This window comes from Aricia agestis, chromosome 1, assembly GCF_905147365.1.
Source record: "Aricia agestis chromosome 1, ilAriAges1.1, whole genome shotgun sequence".
Classification (NCBI taxonomy): domain Eukaryota; kingdom Metazoa; phylum Arthropoda; class Insecta; order Lepidoptera; family Lycaenidae; genus Aricia; species Aricia agestis.
In genome coordinates this window covers 25,483,819-25,505,294 of record NC_056406.1, presented here as the reverse complement: position 1 = coordinate 25,505,294, position 21,476 = coordinate 25,483,819, and the positions used below count along the sequence as shown (strand labels likewise).

The 21,476-nt window shown below is 38.2% G+C and overlaps 1 protein-coding gene across 3 annotated transcripts in view; it reads right to left on the bottom strand.

The window, feature by feature from the left end:
- The window catches only part of LOC121732851 (RNA pseudouridylate synthase domain-containing protein 2-like), a 396,327-nt gene that overhangs the window by 317,235 nt on the left and 57,616 nt on the right, over positions 1 to 21,476 (bottom strand). The window lies entirely within an intron of this gene.

The window sequence follows — 21,476 nt, the reverse complement described above, 5'->3', positions numbered from 1 at the left end:
AAACTACTGAACGGATTTTAATGAAACTTTACAATAATATAGCTTATACATCAGAATAACACATAAGCTACAATTTTAACCGACTTTCAGAATAGGGGAGGTGTTATGTTCGTTTTCTTATGTTCAACGATTACTCCGCCGTTTGTGAACCGATTTTCGAAACTTTTCTTTTGGTATATAGGGTATCATCCCAATTTGGTATTTTATTCACAAAAATGGTGATCTGATGAAGGATGTATAAGTAATCGAGGGAACTCCTCAAAATGTATATGGAAACATGTGGTGACTTCGGTTTCGTGAGAAGTATTCTAAGCATATGCTACCAACAAGTAAGATTTTGCACCGAGGTATACCTGGTATACCGTGGTTCGGAAGGTGCTGAGAGAACTCCTGATTCTTTATAGATACAAGTTTGGGAGTTTCGGCGTTGTTTTAAGAACGGAAAGCATATGCTACTATGCAAATTACACTCATCATCATCATCACTACCATTTTATACCATACATCCTCCCATGGTTATGACTTATGAGCCTATAATGACCCTGTTATTGGTACGTTTCATAGTCTTTTAGATCGAGACTCGAGTTTGTCAAGCGATAATCGAAAAAAATCTATACTTAATATTGCTTGAGAGTATGTTTGCTTGAACGCGCTAATCTCAGGAACTACTGGTCCGATTTAAAAACTTATTTCAGTGTTAAATAGCTAATTTATCGAGTGAGACTATAGGCTATATATTATCACGCTAAGACTAATACGACCGAAGAAACTCAGGAAAATGTGGGGAAAACGGGGAAAATATTAGAAATTACTAACTACTGGAGCAATATTTATGGCAATATTTGGCACAGATATAGAGTAAACCAAGTGAAGGGAGTAGGGACATAAGAGCTATTTTTTATGGGAAAATGTACGGTTTCCGTAAAATTCCTAATTTACGCGGGCGAAGCCGTGCGGGACATCTAGTACTATGTATGTATTTGGACCCAGATCACAACCTAGAAATAGGGATACTACCGCATTAGAAATAATATAAAAGCCATGGAAATAGAATACTAGAGTGTAATGTTAACTGACATACAGTAACATTGAACCGCTCAAAAATGGCTCCAGTTACGTTCGTAAATACTTAACTAAGGCAACCAATACTTCAAATATCGCCATGGTTGCTCCATTTTTGATCACGCTTTTTATGCCTCGAAAGTATTTATCTATTATTATTATATATATTATGTCGCAGGCGGATTGTATAATCCGCCGTTTTACATTACGGCTAGCTGTTTTAAAAAACAGGGCCGTTTTGTAATGCGGCGATTTATCGATTAGCCGGATTTAATGCGGCTGAATGAAAAATCGCCGGAATGTATTCGGCGCCATACGTTATTCAAAACGGCTAGCCATAATATAATAAAGCGAAAGATAAGTCGCCTTTTTGATAGTTTTTAGTTCCGATTTTTAATAGACTTGGCACTGCCTGTGACATAACAACAACAATGGCGTTGGATACCGAAAGTGTGTTGCTAAACTGCGAAGTTGAGTGAATTAAACAAACAAAACAGTAAAGAAAACAATTTACAAGTGCAATTAAAGAATTTCTATTATTCTCGATGTAAAACAGTAAAAAAGTACCGGTACGAGGAAAGTACGATGCTGCTAAACGTGGGCCGCCTTATTGAAGAACGTATCGCAATGAAAATCCGGCTAATCGTTAAACCGCCGCATTCTAAAACGGCCCTGTTTTTTAAAACAGCTAGCCGTAATGTAAAACGGTGGATTATACAATCCGCCTGCGACATATTTAATAGCTCCCACTCCGGTTTTCGGTGACGGTGGCCTGTTCATTGAAACCAGGGCAGCTACGCAGGAGTAATTTTATAGTGCCTAAGTGTGTGCGCAGTACACAAAAGCACTCTCTATTCCTTTACTCTCATAACCCAGTCCCACTGGGGACCGACTTTTTACATGCCCATCCGATGCATGGATCATCTTACTTGTCAGACAATTATTTGATCAGCCTGCATTGTCCTAACCAAACATGGAAATAGTAACATATTTCCAACGCGGGAATCGAACCCACGACCTCCGAGTCAAGAGCCGCGTTCTATACCACTAGACCACGGAGGCGTTGCGTGCGTCAAAAAAGAAAAATATTTGTGTTAATTCCCAACACAAACCAACAGAGGTCTTATAACGCGGCTGTCATTACTACCTCGCCCGGGGGAACACAAATAATTCGCAGAAACCACCGTCTTACACGTAAGCGCCTGTGAAGTTTATTTTAATTACACACGCATAATTATTGTATCTGACAACCTTATATAAATGGGAACTCGTGCTAAGTTATAAAGACTCTTTCAATGATAAAGTTATTATTTGCTGTCGATTGTTTCTCTTTTCTTGCGGGTGTTTCAAATGAAACATATTTCTTTTTAAAAGTTTTTTTTTTTAATAATATTTGCTTTTTAATGATACCTACTGAATATTACTTTAAAAAAGTTTAATCCTCATCATTTCTTCACAATATGTCTCAAAGTGCGCAGCTGTCTACATCGTAGAGGTATATTGTATACGCAACTACATTGAACAATGGCAATAATAATAATAATATCTATGGACGCTTCACACCACGTCAGTCTGACCCCGTGGTAAATACCTGAAGGACTTGTGTTACGGGTACCAGACAACGGAAATATATTTATTACTTTTATACTATATACTACACATATGATATTTAAGATTTTTATTATATTATACACATATTTAATACACATCCAATATCCATAACCCAGGAACTTTGAAAACTTTTTTGTTCCGTCGGCGGGATTCGAACCCGCGACCCCCGGCTTGAGCTACCAATAGCCCACCAACTGAGCCACAGAGGTCGTAATCTTAGACGAATATTATCTTTACATTTGATTGCAAATTGGCACATGATTTACAATACACATTGTCTTGACCAACAACCATACAACACAACACAACCAATAATAACTTTAATCAGACACGTTAAGTTTACAACTAAGTCAATAGCTCAAGAGACGAGTGATTTGAACAAATACGTGGAGCCGATTTGGAGTGATCAAACAAAGTTGTTTGGTTTTAATCAGACGATGGTGTTAATACGAGCGTGCTTCATCTATAGACTAATACGAATTAACTCGCACGCACCAATTACAAGATGTGATGTTACGTATCTATCATCATATTTCCATGGTATAGAACGTCGCAGGTTGATTACCTGATTGTCTGCGAGGGAAGAAATATGATGTTTGTTGGTTGGTTTGTGCTTTTTGTGGTTGTTTTCACACTCAAACGTTTTTAGATTTTTTTCTTTAAAATGAAATCGGTTGCATTTAGAGATAACGCACATTAGAGACACGACAGTTTTAGACAAGTTTGTTTCACATAGACGAGTCAGACTTTACGATTAAAGAGAAACAGTTGTGTCTACCACGCGGCGCATACCAAGACGAAACTATTTTGACTACGACGACGCAACGCGACGACGATAGACAGCGGCATCCAACCACGAAAACCCTTTGATATGATCTCAGGGAGCCCGAGGGACATGCTAAAGCTGTCTTGGGACCCGCAACGAAATTAATCAGAAGAAAATAGGAGGAGTAGGAATAATTCCAGATTCCCTCCCCAATATAAAGCGGGAGACAGCACAAAGTTGCAGTGACCGAAAGTCAAAGAACTGAAAGGGAGAAGCACCACGGGAATAAACGTTAATAATAATACTTTTTATTATGCGATAGTCTGTCTAAAAACTGTCGTGTCTCAAATGTGCGGCCGCCCTTATTTTCATTAACCTTTAACTACTGATTAATTATATTCCTACGTACAGATCAACTTTTTTTTAAACGTGCTTTGCATAATCTGAATCTCAAATTCACCACACCAGCACTGCTTTCATAATCCCAAAAGTGACTAAGTTACCATAAAAATGTGCTAATTTAAGCCTAAAATATGGGCATAAGCGTTCTGGAACATAAAATATACTAAGCCGAAAGTATAAACCGTGCAAATGAATAAGTTCGGTTATAAACACGCGACGGGCGAAATGCCCGCAATGCCTTTAATCAAATTAATGCAGTATTTGGTCACGCTTGTTACAGTATTTGATACTGTAGAATATTTTTATGTACTTTATATTAGACTAGCGACCCGCCCCGGCGTCGCACGGGTATAAAATATAATTATAGCCACTGAAAAAATGATTAAAATCGATAGCCTAAATGATTCTTCACGTGGTCTACTTCTTATCTGTGACAAATAGCATAAAAATTGCTCCAGTAGTTCGCTGCATAAGCCCTTTCAAATAATTTTCCCCGTTTTTTTCACATTCTCCTATTAGTCTTAGCGTGATAAAATATAACCTATAACCTTCCTCGATAAATGGGCTATCTAACACTGAAAGAATTTTTCAAATCGGACCAGTAGTTCCTGAGATTAGCGCGTTCAAGTTAGCCCTTTCAAATAATTTTACCCGTTTTTTTCACATTTTCCTCTATTTCTTCGCTCCTATTAATCTTAGCGTCATAAAATATAGCCTATAGCCTTCCTCGATAAATGGGCTATCTAACACTGAAAGAATCGTCAAAATCCGTTGCGTAGTTGGGAATGATGATGAGATGACGCCCGCAATCGTTGCGCCAAAATTCGATAGATTTTTCCAGGATAAAAAGTATCCTATTACTTTCCCGGGACCCAAATTATCTCCATACTTCAAAATTGGTACAGTTTATTGGATGTGAACAGAGAAGACAGATCTTTTGCATTTATTTATTTCTTCACAAAAGTATACATATTACAAGAATAAAAACTCGGTGTCACAAAAACCTGAAGGGTTTGTCCGTACACCGGTGCTTCCATCTTCAAATGCTCACTAATACTTAAAACTATATCAGTACATACAGTATATTAATAAACAATTATTCATTTAAACACATTATGAAACCATTAGTACTGCCAGTTAAAGGCGGGCAACGAATGGACGAGCGACTTACACCGCGCGCCTAGTATAATATTAGTATAGATTTATATAATATTATTAGTATAGATTTAAGTCAAAGATAAAGGGTTTTGCACATCCATCTGTTAAATACAAATACAGAGTAATGAATCTTACCAACACTTAATGACATTAAGCAAGACATGCAAAATAAACCCAAATTAATCCATTAATAAGAAAAATATAATTGATTGGCCAAGACATCTTTACAGAACAAAATCAACGTAGATCAGGGCTAATCACAGACGAATAGCATCCCTTTACATGCTACACGATGCTATAGCTGGTATTGGTTTGTCATGAGCCAACGTGAAGAAGCGACTTTACATTTCTGAAAGCCTCATATTAATTCGCATACATTTTCCATGCTTAAAACCCATACAAATTCAAAATTTGGAAATTGACTCAAAATAGAATACTAATTAATCTCGACATCTACTTTGCTACGCTTTCTAGTCTATGGCTCCAGCACTATTTAGTCACAGTATTACTGTTCAGACTTCAGATACTTTAAAACGTAATAGGCACTCCAGGGCTCCTGCTAATTGTATAAGTGGCAGGGAATGTATGGGCCTGGCACTGAGAGCCGCATTGTTTTAGTAATGAATAGAAAATGGCGACCTCCCTGCTTTTTACGATCTAAGATCTCGAATCGAGTGCAAAATTCGAGTCTTCCCAGAAAAATATTTTCGAACAATATTAGAGGCTTAAAAGATATTTGCAGATAATTAAACCTACATTGGCTGTTTGCTTATAGAACATCTGTAGGTCAGGAGTAGATATTTTTGTAAATATCCGAAAACTTGCTTAGTTCCTACTTCCTACCATAAGCTGAAAGTATATTTGGACGCTGTTTAGCATTTGTGTATCGTCCTACAAAAAATGCAGTCCTGTTCTTTAGATCATTTAGAACAAGAATGCATTCATAACTCAATTTTTTTGTGGGTTATTATTAGTACACAAATGCGTAACAGCGACCATTTTGTACCTGCTGAATAATCAGTTGCTAATGATCAATTTCATCCAATTTTGACGAGTTAACCGTGTTTTCCAATATTAATTAACACGGGATAAAAATTAAAAGCCGAATTTTAAATGAGACTGCAAAATGTATGCGGACAATGTTGTTGAAAATATTTATTAACGCGCCAACAATGGAGGATCCGAAGTAACGCCGATACGGAAACAATGTAAGAATCTCTGTAATAAAGTTTCCCCTTCAACTTATCACAAATTTTCCGACGTCCACTCGCGAATTTCCATCGAGTATTTTCATAGACTCTTGAGTTTTTAATTTTAGTGCAGTTATAATATTCAAGCATTTTAAATAGTTAACTATGTATATTGTAGGGGCCAAGTGTTTCACAAGAATTTTTATATATAAAAGTAAAACATTTTAAAACTAGCGGTTAAAACTAGCGATATCAAAACTAGCGTAGCTTAATCGTGCGTATTGAAAAGGCAACCATTTTTATCTGAACATCGAGAATAGGATTGAAACATTGTTGAAATTGAACAATAAACATGTTGTGAAATTAACAAACAATAAAACAAACAATTGATACAGCTCAGAAGCGCCGATCGCGAAATTTTCAATCTGTATGCAAATGTAATTTATAAATCGTGAAGATCATAGGGAATGAGGTGAAATTTATTCAGAGGAATAGTCACTGCTCGCTGCTCGCTTTGACGTCTCCAAATCCCTTATTGAGTATTCATAAACATAATTCTAATTTTCATAACGGTTTTTATGAATCAGAAAAAAAAATGATATTAATATTATTAAGATTATATTAGCAAATTACATTACAGCGGGGCTAAAATGGTCGCTTTGGAGAATCATATATTGAATCATAATATGATTCATTTTTAAACTCCACTTTGCGTGCAATTCATATAGTGAGTCGCTTCGATTAATGATTGGTCGCAGCGCGCGAGCGCCGCGCGAGAGACCAATCATTGATGTAAGCGAATCACTATATGAATTGCACGCAAAGTGGAGTTCAAAAGTGATTCGCTTCGATTAATGATTGGTCTACGCGCGCGAGCGCCGCTCGCGGGACCAATCATTAATCTAAGTGAATCACTATATGAATTGCACGCAAAGTGGAGTTTAAAAATTAATCATATTATGATTAATTATATGATTCTCCAAAGCGACCATTTTAGCAACGCAGAGAAGAAACGTAAATGCAATTTTGCACTAAAACTAAAGTACAAAAACTATGAAAATGAGGTGGAAAAAAAAATTAACTCCGTAAAAATAAAACAACTATTTTAAAATAGAAAAGAGCAATCGGAAAGTAAATAGCAGGTTTCGACTACCGATTTTATCAAATAGTCCATCAAAAATACTTTATGCTCGGGAAAATTACAAACGCTGGATTTGACGAAAACAGTAAAATCACCGCTCGTCCAAGGCAACATTTGTATGCACTTTGCTTTGCGTGACGCACGCCACAACCACTGCGCATCAAAAGGGAGTATATTCTCAACCTGTCTATAGGAATTTAGACCATGATTCCCTGCCACAAAGTCCAATATAACTTGGAGGAGCAAAAGTAAAGTAAATGAATAGTTTCGCTATCAAGTTACAAGAACATTTCGCAGGTCGTAAGGGTGAGCGGAGGTGAGATTTATAGGACATGATAGAGCAATCTAATTTGCAATTTAAAAAAATATTAATCAGTGCTCATGTGTTCCGGAGCAGTTTTATGGTTGTTGAACTTTTTTCGAATAATTTTTAATAGCTCTTCGTAACATGTGAAATTACTGACTCGCCCCCAACTCCGTAGCGCCAGAATTTGTTTATCGCGCGGGAACCGTACATTTTTACGGGATAAGTATACATAGGATACCTACTTATCATCCCGGGGCTCGAAGTATCTCCATATTAAAATTTCAGCAAATCGGTTCACCGGTTTGGGCGTGAAGATTTAACAGACATACTTACACACTTTGGCATTTATAATATTAGTAATTTAGTATGAAATTAAGATAAGAGTTGATAGAAAGTAGGAACAGAGACGTCCTCAAAATAAATGTTTAAGGATAACGAAAGAAAAGCAACGAAGAATTTAACTTCACCACATCGACCCAATTTCCAATACAAAACAATATATCCGGATCAGATCTTAATGTTCGCCGATAGAATTCCATTCTCTTCCTGATGGACAATTTAAGCAAATTAGATTTACTTAATACAGTCTAGCAGCGCCGGGTCAATTTGTGTGAAGTGTAGATGGCGCTTAATTCTCGCTTCTATCTTTCGCTGCGGATCACGAATCAGATTTCCGCTTTTAATACTCGATAAAATACTTTGTAAGGCTTCTGAAAGTATGGCTTGCATTCTTGAGGAAAGCTGTTAGCAGCAGTTATATTATGTGAAGTACTATACTCTTTTATTATGCTCGTCGGAATAATTAAAATCGTCTAGACACTAAGTGCGTCGTGTTGGTGCAGTAAAAAGTGACCCGTGATCTTCTATTGCCTCGAAATAGTAAACCGACTATAGTTGTACATGTTATGATTAAAAATGATAGGCGCTTAAACCTACATTCACATAATCATGAGATTATATTTTTCTACCAAACTCACCTTACACACTCGCTAGTTGACTTTGATCTAGAGATCGATTTAAATGAAACCACCCCTGTTATTTTACGTAATGATAATGCCACCGAATCTCCATAATTCCCGATATCTGCAATACTTTTTCGGGACTCCACCCGAATCTTCGGGATACATTATTCAAATTTTAGGTAACAAATCCCCGGGGATGCCGATAATTCCATCGGAAACGTCCTGCCCTTGTCCCGTCTTAAGTATTTCACTCATTAATTCATGAAAGCAAAGTTTAAGACGAAGTCCGGATTATAATTAATTATTCACAAGTTATAATTGTTCATTCGTGGAAACGTTTCAGAACTATTCACAGAAAGAATGAGGAATGTAAGGCTTCAGTCTCAAAATCAGCAGACGGCGGGGCGTGAGCGGGGGCGGCGCGTTCCAATGTACTTATACAGGGTGTAAAAAAACTAAGTGATAATACTTTAGGGTGTGTACGTGTTCCTTGTAGAGAGTCTACTGTGCAAGTAGCAGCGCTGAAAGACCAAAATTTTTTTTTCACTTTTGTATGGGCAAACTAGTGACGCTCGGGCCCTTGCCCATACAAAAGTGAAAAAAAAATTCGTCTTTCGGCACTGCTACTTTCACAGTGAACTCTTTACAAGGATTACGTACACATGCTAAAGTATTTTCACTTATTTTTGCTACACACTGTAGATTGGCCTCATACCTAATGTATGGACAGGCCTCGGCGCGGCGTACTTATAGACGGCTTATTCATACAATTCTATTCATTAAAACGCGCGGCCGCCGCCCCCGCCCCGCTGCCCGCTAGTTCCGAGACTGAAGCCTAAGCGGCAGACGGTCAACGACTCTCAATAAATTATAACGAAATGGCGACTCAAAGACTAACTTGTTCAGTGTCTTAACTAAATAGTATAATAATGCTTGTTTATAGCTGTAAATACAGAATGTTCAATGGATATCAAAATTTTGCCTTGCAAGTTTATTTTTTCTAACAGACTAAAACTTGTACCCTTCTTAACTTAACCCTTTACTGCATATGAAGCCATTTCTGGCACTTCAGATAAAACATTTTTTTCTGTCTTTATTATAATGAGAATGGATAATATATTTTTTTTTTTTTTTTTATTTAAAAACTTTATGCACATAAAAAAGTACAAAGGTGGACTTAATGCCTAATGGCATTATCTACCAGTCAACCTTTGGGCGATACAGGAATAAAATTGTGTAGGTGCCAGTCAAGTTACAAAAAAAAAAGGAAAAAGAAAGAAAAACTTATACTTACTTAACTTATCAAATACATAATTATTGCATATTATACTATACTTTAAATAAAATACATACCGTAAATAAATTATACATAATATTATATATACTTAACTATAAATATAATGTAATATATTATATATACAATATACTTATTATTAATAATTATAATATATATACAATATATAAATATAACCACATAATGATACGAAAACTAAGAGTCCGCCAACTGTTTCAAGTAAAAGTCACGCACCCTGCGCTTGAAGGTATCTCTGGTTTTTGACATCCTGATTTCCGGAGGAAGAGCATTCCAGAGAAGAACAGCCTGGATATTGAAAGAAGAGTGGACAGAACTAGACTTATGGGATGGGCAGCTTAAAAGCTGATTTGAAGTGGATCGGAGGTTTAAATCGTGTCTGTTGCAACGGTATTGAAAGTGAGGGGCGAGATATTCGGGAGGATTGGGATGATGCAGCAGTGAATATAACACACTTAGTGCCCGCACAGAGCGGCGCTGACGTACTGGTAACCAGTGTAGCTTGGAGCGATACAAGGAAACATGGTCGTATTTTCGAAGGTTGAATATGAATCGGAGGCAATTATTAAACAAACGGTCGAGTTTATTGAGCTTATCGGCACTAAGATCAAAACAGCACACGTCACCATAGTCAATTATAGGGAAGATGAGGGTCTGGACCAGCAAGGTCTTAATCGGAGTCGGAAGGAAATTTTTGAACCGATAAAGGGATCGTAGGATATTTGTGACTTTGCTGGATACATTGGAAATATGGGATTGCCAAGTCAGAGAGGAATCAATATGTAAACCAAGATCTTTCACGCTTGTACTAAAAGTAATTACAGAACCATTGTAGATAACAGGTGGAAGTGCACCTATATCTACTTTACATAAATATCTTGGACTACCTAACACCATTGCCTGGCATTTAGAGGGATTTACAGATAGTCCAAAAGTATCGCACCAGTCTTTTATTGTTCTTAAAACCTGATTTATTTTCACTCCCACATCAACTACTTCTTCGTGGATCGAAACGTATTTTTTTCAGATGGCAAAATGTCATCTGCGAATGTAATTTCACTTTTAAGCGGCGCGGGCGCATGAAACAGACGAAGTAAAATTTTATGCGACTTTGACGACGTGTAATATTGAAAAAATGTAAGATATTTGTGTGTTAAAAAATCTGATTATAATGTTCAAAGGTTCTTTTTACTTTCCGTAATAATTGTTTTACTATAGATTTGGTTTTTCTGCTATATTTTGTGAATTTTCCGCGGGAGCCACTTCTGGCTTCGTATGCATTCAACGATCTTACTTGCACGCTTTTGTGGTACCAATAAGTTCAAAAGAACTATCCCTGGTGATGATTTTATTAGTGATAAGTTAAGATCTGACTCGAATGACGATAAATTGCCGTTTTCTAACTTCCTCTAATTCAAATACAACAAAAGCATGGTTATTGTGGCGATATGTGGAGATCCAACTAGTACTACAATTCTGCATTGAACTTCGATAGTGCATATCGAAGTTTTCTAAACGTGTCAGATAATATATTTTTACATATAACACTTCGGCATGACCGAAAAAACACCCTTGACTAGTCGGAAGGTCTTCCTTTGCGGCCTCCACCATATGACCACATAGGTAACCCTCGACAAAAATACTCCTACTACTTCAAAATTAATAATTATGTTTCGATCGCATATGAAATTTGAACATTGTTACGTTTTCTTGTGCCTAACCGAGAAAATAAACCACTTCAAAGACTTTTACAAAGCTAAATTCTGTACTTGTTATGCATACGAAGCCATTAATGGCTCCTAAAATTATTTTCTAAAATAAGGTACTAATTTTTTTTCCTAATAGTTTTTTAAATGTTTAAAACCCCTTATGAAGCAATATTAACCAGCAAAACATTTTTTTTCTTCATTCTATTAATTCTTAATTCATGCAATAGAGGGTTAAAAGTATTAAAACTTATACGCCTACTTAAAATTTTAATTGTGTAAAGAAGAACAACTTCAAGATATTACATAAAGACATAAAACGCAATATTTACGCCAAAATTCATTTCCTGCGCAACCGCTCGTTGCGTAACTTCAAGTTACAGATATAACCTATACCGTTTCTTCAATTAAAACACTCACATCTCTCCAACTATACTAAGAAACGTTATCCATCTGGCATACTCTGTTCGCAGTTATTTCACCTCATAGTTGCTACGAAAGTGGCTCTTATGTGGTCGGTATAAAGGTTTTGTTCGAAGTAAAATAAATCTAAACAGGCTTTAGTGCATGTATACCGTGTGTGGAATCCGTAACGCCGCATGATTTATTTAGCCCACAATGTATTTCCAGGTATGTTTCAACGTTGAAAAATGCTCGGAGCATTTACATAGTCCTGATACATATGGAAGTATAAAACTGTACAGTTCGGTAGTAAAGAAGAAAACAAAAATAGACTACTGTTTGTATCTCTTAGTAGTTACTCTATTATATTATAGAGTAACTACTAAGAGTAGTAAGAAGAGTACAAGATACTTTACGTGGGAGAGCCATGCTTCAGCACGAATGGGCCGGCTCGACCGGAGAAATACCACGTTCTCACAGAAAACCGGTGTGAAACAGCGCTTGCGCTGTGTTTCGCCGAGTGAGTGAGTTTACCGGAGGCGCAATCCCTTATTCAATTGCCTTCCCTACCCTCCCCTATTCCCTTCCCTTTTCATCCCTACCCGGGGAGGGTAGGGATGAAAAGGTATTACCCTATTCCCTCTTTAAAGGCCGGCAACGCATCTGCAGCTCTTCTGATGCTGCGAGTGTCTATGGGCGACGGAAGTTGCTTTCCATCAGGTGACCCGTTTACTCGTTTGCTTATTTCATAAAAAAAAAATTGTTGGTGGCCTTCTAAGGTAAACTACTCTTTAAATCAACTTTAGTAGTTCTAATTTCTAACACGAATAATATCTTACAAATGTTACAAGTATAATACATCCGCATCTTCCACAATCCTCATACTTTTTTGACACTGACAAGGCTCATAAAACTTTGCGACTTTGAAAATGTTGATCTAGAAACATGACTACTATTTCCTTACTATAAACAACTAAAGCCTTCGAGAACTCTGTTACAAGGCTTGATTCCGTTCGACAGTATTTGGGAATGCTTGTTGTGATACAATTTAAACATTTATACAGTAGAACATATTATTATTAACTCTAGACACTAAATAACGCCCGCAACTCCGTTGCACCAAATTTCGAATATCGCGCGGAAACCGCACATTTTACCGGGATAAAAAGTATCCTATGCCTTTTCCGCGACTCAAAGTATGTCCATTGTCCATATTAAATTCCAGCAAAATGTTTGGGCGTGAACAGGTAAAAGACAGACATAGTCAGAAAGACACACTTTCGCATTTATAATATTAGTGTGATTAATAATAATAATAATATAATATCTATGGACGCTTCACACCACGTCAGTCTGGCCCCGTGCTAAGTACCTAAAGGACTTGTGTTACAGGTACCAGACAACGGAAATATCTTTAATACTTTTATACTATACATATATTTAAGATTTTTATTATATCATAAATATATTTAATACACATCCAGACCCGGGAACATTGAAAACTTTTTGTTCCGTCGGCGGGATTCGAACCCGCGACCCCCGGCTTGAGCTACCGACGCGCTCACCACTGAGCCACAGAGGTCGTCGAATGTGAATATAAGTATAGATCACCAATCTTCGCACGAACACCAGTTGAGTTCCACAATTGTAACATCAAGGTATCATAATCGAATGATTATGATACCATACGCCTGACCGTGTTATCTTGACATTCGTCAAGATAACACGGTCAGGCGTATGGTGTCAACCATTTGTATCATAAAACTTTCGTCCGTTCCGCCCATCATCTTGCCTAACTAGCGATCATGATACGCACCAATGCTATGTAACGGATGTACAAATGGTTCAAATGTGAACCCAGTTGAAGAGAGTAAAAGCATCAGAAGCGAGACGTGACTTTATTTCTGAGTTGAGCTGGATTATTTTAAGGACACGGTGGAGTCACATCACTCTACTGTATCTATTTAAATTGTGCTAGAGGGGATCTTATTTAAGACGCCGTTTACGACCATTTTACTGCTAACCGAAAGGACCCGTAACCAAATTCAACGGTTCTTTGTGACGAGTTATGGTGGGGATAAAATGTTATTTTAAACTTAGTATACCTTGTATTGGAATTCAAAATACACTTATTTGCTTATTTATAATATAAATAAGCAAATAAGGACAAAGGATATTCGGCTGTCACATAGTTGTATATTATACAACTAGATGACGGCCAAATATCCTTTGTCCTTTGCCGTCTCTCAAAGTATATCTATGCCAAATTATCAAAATCTCTTCAGCGATATTTTTTTATTATTCAGTGATATCTGTAGTAAAATCCGCCATTTTTAGGCGGCAGACGTCTTTCGTGGTCATTTCGTGTCCATATAGCTTCTTATGTCGATGGTATTTACATATAAATCCGGGCCCTAATGATAACCTAATGAGGGTTTTTGATATTTCGTTGCCACCAGGTTCCGATATGTATCCTCTGTTTAAGCTTCGAGGGACAGTAACAGACGGACAGACATAGAGACAACCACTTTCGCATTTAAAATAATATTATAGAATCCTATTATTAAACTTTAATTTCTATATGTAGAGTTTATGTTCTGACTTCAGATTTTATTTTGTGTCTTCCACACGCATGGAGAATGGAAGTGACCAGCATCTAAAACGCGCTTGATACTATAGTTTTTGCCCAGTATTTTATAAATTCCTTTAAGAGGATTTTATTTCGCAATCTAGTAGAACTTTCCGAAATAGATTTCAAAGTGAAATCCCGTTGCGACAAAAGTTTGTCGAGTTATTACTTGCAGTCGAGGTTAGCGGCTTCGGTGAGATCAACGCGCCACTTCTATAGGATTACTTGATTTTGTTGCGAGAATAAAAATATGTATCCTATACTACGTCTGTACTAGGTATATTGGACTTTCACCTGCTAATACTATGTCTTATCTTATTGTGGACTGTATGATTTTTGTTGATATTATTTATATATCTATATTTGAGCTTTGATGACTTTAAATTAAATCACTTTTAACTCTTCACTTCGATTTATTATATTAAAATTAAACTTTGTGCACTGTACCAAGGCAAAGGGTGGACTACTCAATATTTATACTCGTTACACCCGTAATCTGACCTATCGGAGCAATTTATACCGTCCGATAAGAATGGTGTTCTCTGACCAAGTTCCGTCAGAGTTTCTGGAGTCGTAGTTGCCGTATGAGTCCTATGCCCAATTACTATTTTATCACAACGCCACGACGCTCGCTCGTATGTCATCTCACACCTGGCCCTGAATGTGGGCCTGGGTGGGGAAACATGACCAGGGGCTAAGCCCCTCTACATGTGAGGTTCCGTTTGGTTAGTTGCGCGCCCGGTATGGTACCGGGTTGTGCGGAGAGAGACTAAATTCTTCAGGGGAGAAAACCCCGCGGTAACGCGGGGAAAACCCCGGGGCCTGGTTTAATGACCAGGAGGTGTTGGCGGCCAGAAAAAGCCGAACTCGAATGTCGACCGGCCTATTTATACGTCTAAGCTTCACTCCCGCCATGCGCTAGCGCAGAGGGAGAAGACCCCGCCCACTTATCCCGGTGCGGGGATATACGCAGAAGCCCCCGCCTTATTTCTATCGCGCGGAGATATCATTTCAGCGTACACCTATCTCTTTCCTACCCATTGCTATGGCACTGTGCACTACACAATACAAATTACATACACAATAATTATTCAATACATATGCAATACAACAATTTCAATACCATGATATTATGTTCTTAATCTACGTAACATAATATCATGACTCACAGATCAGAGTCTTAGATTAATATACATTATACAAATTAAATCTAATTCAGATGTGTACTAATTAATCACATTCGTATCTAACCCCAAAGGTGTTCCATATTACATACGATAGCCTAGTCTTTATTTATTTGTACTCTACACATATTCCAATACACATAATCAAATAAATAAATCTACCGTAGACAATAAACTAAGCATCTGCTAGCTTTCTAAAATTCTATTCTCACGCTAGTTTCTCAGATATTGCCGAACGTCTGTTCCTAAATATCCTTTATTTATTGTTCTGACAAAGACAATGCTTTATTACTTTTTAAGAGAAACAGCTTTACTCGTTACTAATTTTTAAGGAACACAATAACGTATTTTAACTAACGAACCTAATACAGTCAAAAGGACCGAACATGTGGCGATTTCACTTTAACAATATCATAGAAATACACTACTTAACTTTCTAACATATGTTCGCCACCCTTGCCATCGTTGTGTCCACAACATTTCTCCCCCCGGCGCAGCTTGCGTAGCCTCTCCTCCCTGTAGCTCCAGCTTCCTTCCAGGCCCCCGGAACATCCTCGTCCGTGTTTGGACGACAGCAGGCCGTACTTCTCCATCTGGTCCCGGTGCGGTGTTCTCGGCGATATCCTTCGGACCGGGTGTTGCGTGGCGGTGACGTGCTAACTTTTTTGACGTCACCACGCTGGATTGGTCGCTCGTTCTTTCGCGCCTCGCGTCGGGGTACCAACTTAGCCGTAAACCTTTTCAACTTGCGCCGCTTGAAATAATATCCGGCGAACGCAAGATCGGCACTTATCTTCCTCTTTGTGCTTTTCTGTTGGAGAGTCGCTTTATTGCGCTGAGGGAGTTTCTTTTCATCTTGACGCCATGGGAGTCCAGCTTCCGATCGCTCCTGGGTTGGTCTAATAGTCCTTGTGACTATCTCCAGGGTTCGCTGGTCTTCTTTCTTCACCCGTGGTCGGTCGCTAACGTCCGATGCCTTCATCTCAGAATTTTTCTCTTGTAGTAATTCTTCGTCTTCGATTGGGCTCTTTCTTTCGATAACGTGCAGGACCTTGTCATTTTCAGGTGCATCTTGGGATTCCTGTGCCCTCTGTTGCAGCTCAGCATCCTGAGAGCTGTGATGCGGACGGACACACACTTCGAGTCCGCAAGGTTCTGCTTTGCGCCTTAGCCTTTGTATGTTTCCAGCCTGTAACACATTATACGTCTGTGTTGTGTCACCATACGAGGCCTGAGGGGGTAGCCAATCGGTTATCGAACTGGTAAACGTTGGCGGGTCGCTATGAAGAGACTGAGGTCGCGCCGTTCGTCCGATAACATCGTCCAGTTGCTCGATATCTGGTTCATTTCGAGCAGCGACTGGCTCTGCTAACTGCTGCACTTGCTGATTTTCTTGGCTTCCTTTCTCCCCCCGTGAGGCGACCGAGTTTGTTTCGGCGACCCGTGGTCGATCTTCTTTCGTGGCCGCGTCCTCAAGCATTATTTTCTGCTTACGTAGAATGCCTGCCATTTCTTTTTCCAAACGCATCTTTACACGTTCTTCTTCAATATCCAACTGTTCCATTTCAATTTTCAATTGTTCCATTTCAATGGCCAGCTCCTTTTTCCTGATAGCTGCCATTTCTTCAGCTGCTTTCAGTCTAGCTAGCTGTATTCTCGTTCTGACGCTAGCCGCTGATTTGTATGAGGCCACTGACTGCGTCGGTGACCGTAGACGGCGCTCCGCCTCACTCCTGCTCACTGTCGCAGGTACTGGGCTTTTTTCTATGCCGGGGCGTAGACGCTCGTATTCTGCTCTACTTGCACCCGGCTGCAGGTACTCACATTCCGACCTGCTCGTTCTTGTGTCTTGACACTCCTCTGCACCCGCTGCATTTCCCTGGCTGCGTGTAACCACCATCCTGCTACGTGAGTCGATAATCGGCACGCTTTTTCGTTGCGATTCACCGACGCGTCGTTCACGCACTCGACGTCACGTAGTGCAACCGTTCGGTGTTGCGATGACTATTCCATTACACGCCTCCTCGCTTGTTCGCGACGCGGATGAAGTTTTGCGGAGTCAGCACACAGACGTTGCGTGGACTCAACGGCAAAACGAATAGACGTTGTCGTTCGAGGGATTCAACGTTACACCGCTAGACGTCCGTTTCTTCAAACCTCTTCGACTTGGTAAACTGGCACTGACAAGTACTTCGTTCTTCGTATTCTTGCGACGAAAACTTGCTGATTATTTTTCGTTCTTGAATGGCTGGTTTTCTTCCTGGTTAACCAGCAGCTCGTTCTTTTTTATCCGGCTCGAAGGACCAGACAATATTGTGGACTGTATGATTTTTGTTGATATTATTTATATATCTATATTTGAGCTTTGATGACTTTAAATTAAATCACTTTTAACTCTTCACTTCGATTTATTATATTAAAATTAAACTTTGTGCACTGTACCAAGGCAAAGGGTGGACTACTCAATATTTATACTCGTTACACCCGTAATCTGACCTATCGGAGCAATTTATACCGTCCGATAAGAATGGTGTTCTCTGACCAAGTTCCGTCAGAGTTTCTGGAGTCGTAGTTGCCGTATGAGTCCTATGCCCAATTACTATTTTATCACAACGCCACGACGCAATGTCGACCGGCCTATTTATACGTCTAAGCTTCACTCCCGCCATGCGCTAGCGCAGAGGGAGAAGACCCCGCCCACTTATCCCGGTGCGGGGATATACGCAGAAGCCCCCGCCTTATTTCTATCGCGCGGAGATATCATTTCAGCGTACACCTATCTCTTTCCTACCCATTGCTATGGCACTGTGCACTACACAATACAAATTACATACACAATAATTATTCAATACATATGCAATACAACAATTTCAATACCATGATATTATGTTCTTAATCTACGTAACATAATATCATGACTCACAGATCAGAGTCTTAGATTAATATACATTATACAAATTAAATCTAATTCAGATGTGTACTAATTAATCACATTCGTATCTAACCCCAAAGGTGTTCCATATTACATACGATAGCCTAGTCTTTATTTATTTGTACTCTACACATATTCCAATACACATAATCAAATAAATAAATCTACCGTAGACAATAAACTAAGCATCTGCTAGCTTTCTAAAATTCTATTCTCACGCTAGTTTCTCAGATATTGCCGAACGTCTGTTCCTAAATATCCTTTATTTATTGTTCTGACAAAGACAATGCTTTATTACTTTTTAAGAGAAACAGCTTTACTCGTTACTAATTTTTAAGGAACACAATAACGTATTTTAACTAACGAACCTAATACAGTCAAAAGGACCGAACATGTGGCGATTTCACTTTAACAATATCATAGAAATACACTACTTAACTTTCTAACATATGTTCGCCACCCTTGCCATCGTTGTGTCCACAACATATCTGAACTCATTAAACATAGTTTTCTTAAAAAGTTGCCGCGCGCGCATCTTTTACGCCAGTTTTTCTCGTCGGGTTAGTTCCTGAACTTGTGGGACAGTTCTAAAAGCATACCTTTAAAACCGATGGAAATAAAATGTTTAACGGAATAAACTAGGTTAATATTACGCCTCTATCTCGATAGTCAATTCAGATATCACCCATCGAAAGTAGCAAAACATTTTCTTTCTATCTCTATCTTTAAGCTATTATTTCATGAAACATATAAAAAGGTCGACAAAACATAGAATATCATATACACGATGAAAACCTCACCGTAAAAGTAGACACAAAACTTCCAACGAACATCTGGCCGGGAACACTTAAAATGTTTTGTTTCAATTTAAATAGTTCGAATTCCCGGAATCGCGCACAATGGGAAACTTATACGGAACTTTTTCTATTTGGCATAACTCGGGGACTGACTTACGAGTGCTTTTATTAAAATCTAGTCACCGGGTACGAGTTATGCACTGTTTTATGAAAATTTAAATTTTAATGTTCTTTCGCATTTTTGAAATGGTTCTCTTTGGTTAACTATGTACTAACAGAGATGTTGACTGATAGGCAGATGGCGGACCTAAGTACTTTGGTCGCGTTTTGTTAAACCCAGCCGACAGATGACGACTTACGGTCTTGCCACAAAAGATTTAAACATCTATTGAATAGTTGTTTTGAGACCATTTTGTACTGATTTTTTTCCTAATCAACTGTTCAACGGGTGTTTAAATCTTTTGTAGTAAGACCGTAAGTGTCTAAATACACTATGCCGAATTTCCGTGGCGGAAATTCCGCATGACTACGTCAGCAATGTCAAACGCATACAATATAACACGACGGAATTTCGGCACGGTGTGTCATCGGTAATTTAAAATACATTGCAGGCGGAATCAAGCCAAACTTCCGCCACAGAAATTCGCCATAGTGTGTTTAGAAACTTACATTTTTCATTAAGACATACGAGTAGGTTAAGTTGCCTTTGAATCAATTTCTACAACAGAACCAATGCTTAGAATATGTTTTACTATTCCAAAGCCCATACAATATACATATTATAATCAAGATTTAAGATAATATTACAAACACATTATCTTATTGTTGTTATTAAACTATTTTCTTCTCTCTTTCTATTAAAATATTACTATGGATTGAGACTTAAAAGTATATCTAAATTATGTAGTACGACACACACTATTTTCTGTAGCTAAACGTACGGTTTCCGTTACACCAACAACATTTGTCTTCGTTAAAATTGTTTTGTTTCACCATTTTCTGATTAGTTCCGGATAGGCTATCCACAACTTAACTTGACAGATAGAGCATGGAGAATCTGTCAAAAAAGTTTTGGATAGCATCTCCGGTACTTTATCAGGAAGTGGTGAAACAGACCATTAGGGCCTGTTTCACCACTTCCTTTATCTGTTATTCTCCATACTTTATCTGTCAAGTTAAGTTGTGGATAGCCTATCCGGCACTTTATCAGGAAGTGGTGAAACAGGCCCTTAGTCTAATAAATATCACAGAGCATACTTGCCGTCAATAAAATCCAACATAAAATGATTACGACGAAAACTATTATAAAGCACCAACCATAACAAGGTACAATAATAATATTAATGGGCCAGTAAAGTTATTTATAACTATTTTTTTAAGTGAGGCGTGCTTTTACGTTGTTTTACTACGTAATAACCGTTACGGCATTCGTGACCGATACCACGTAGATTTACTTATTTCCTGTCACCAACAAATAAATCTTAATTTACATGTTTGGCAGTATTTCTTTGCAGTTTTCTTGCACCAGTTGAACTAATATTCTTATATATAAAATTCTCGTGTCACAATGTTAGTTACTGTACTGCTCCGAAACGGCTTTACTGGTTTTAGCCAAATTTTATATGCATATTCGGTGGGTCTGAGAATCGGCTACTGGGTAGGTACTTTTTATATTGATATTGTGCATTTTTTGAATAAATAATAGTAAATTATTACAACTGGAAACTGACAGCGACCATTGTTTATGCGACGGGATAGCGATGGACGTTGCCATGGTGACATACTTATTTAGTCACTTCAACAAAATAATACGGCCGAAATACTTTATATTATGGCAAAGAAACGTATGCCGGGACAGCTATCTATCCGGCATGAAGATTGAGTACAGAAATAGTTGAGGTTTAGGCGAAGTCTG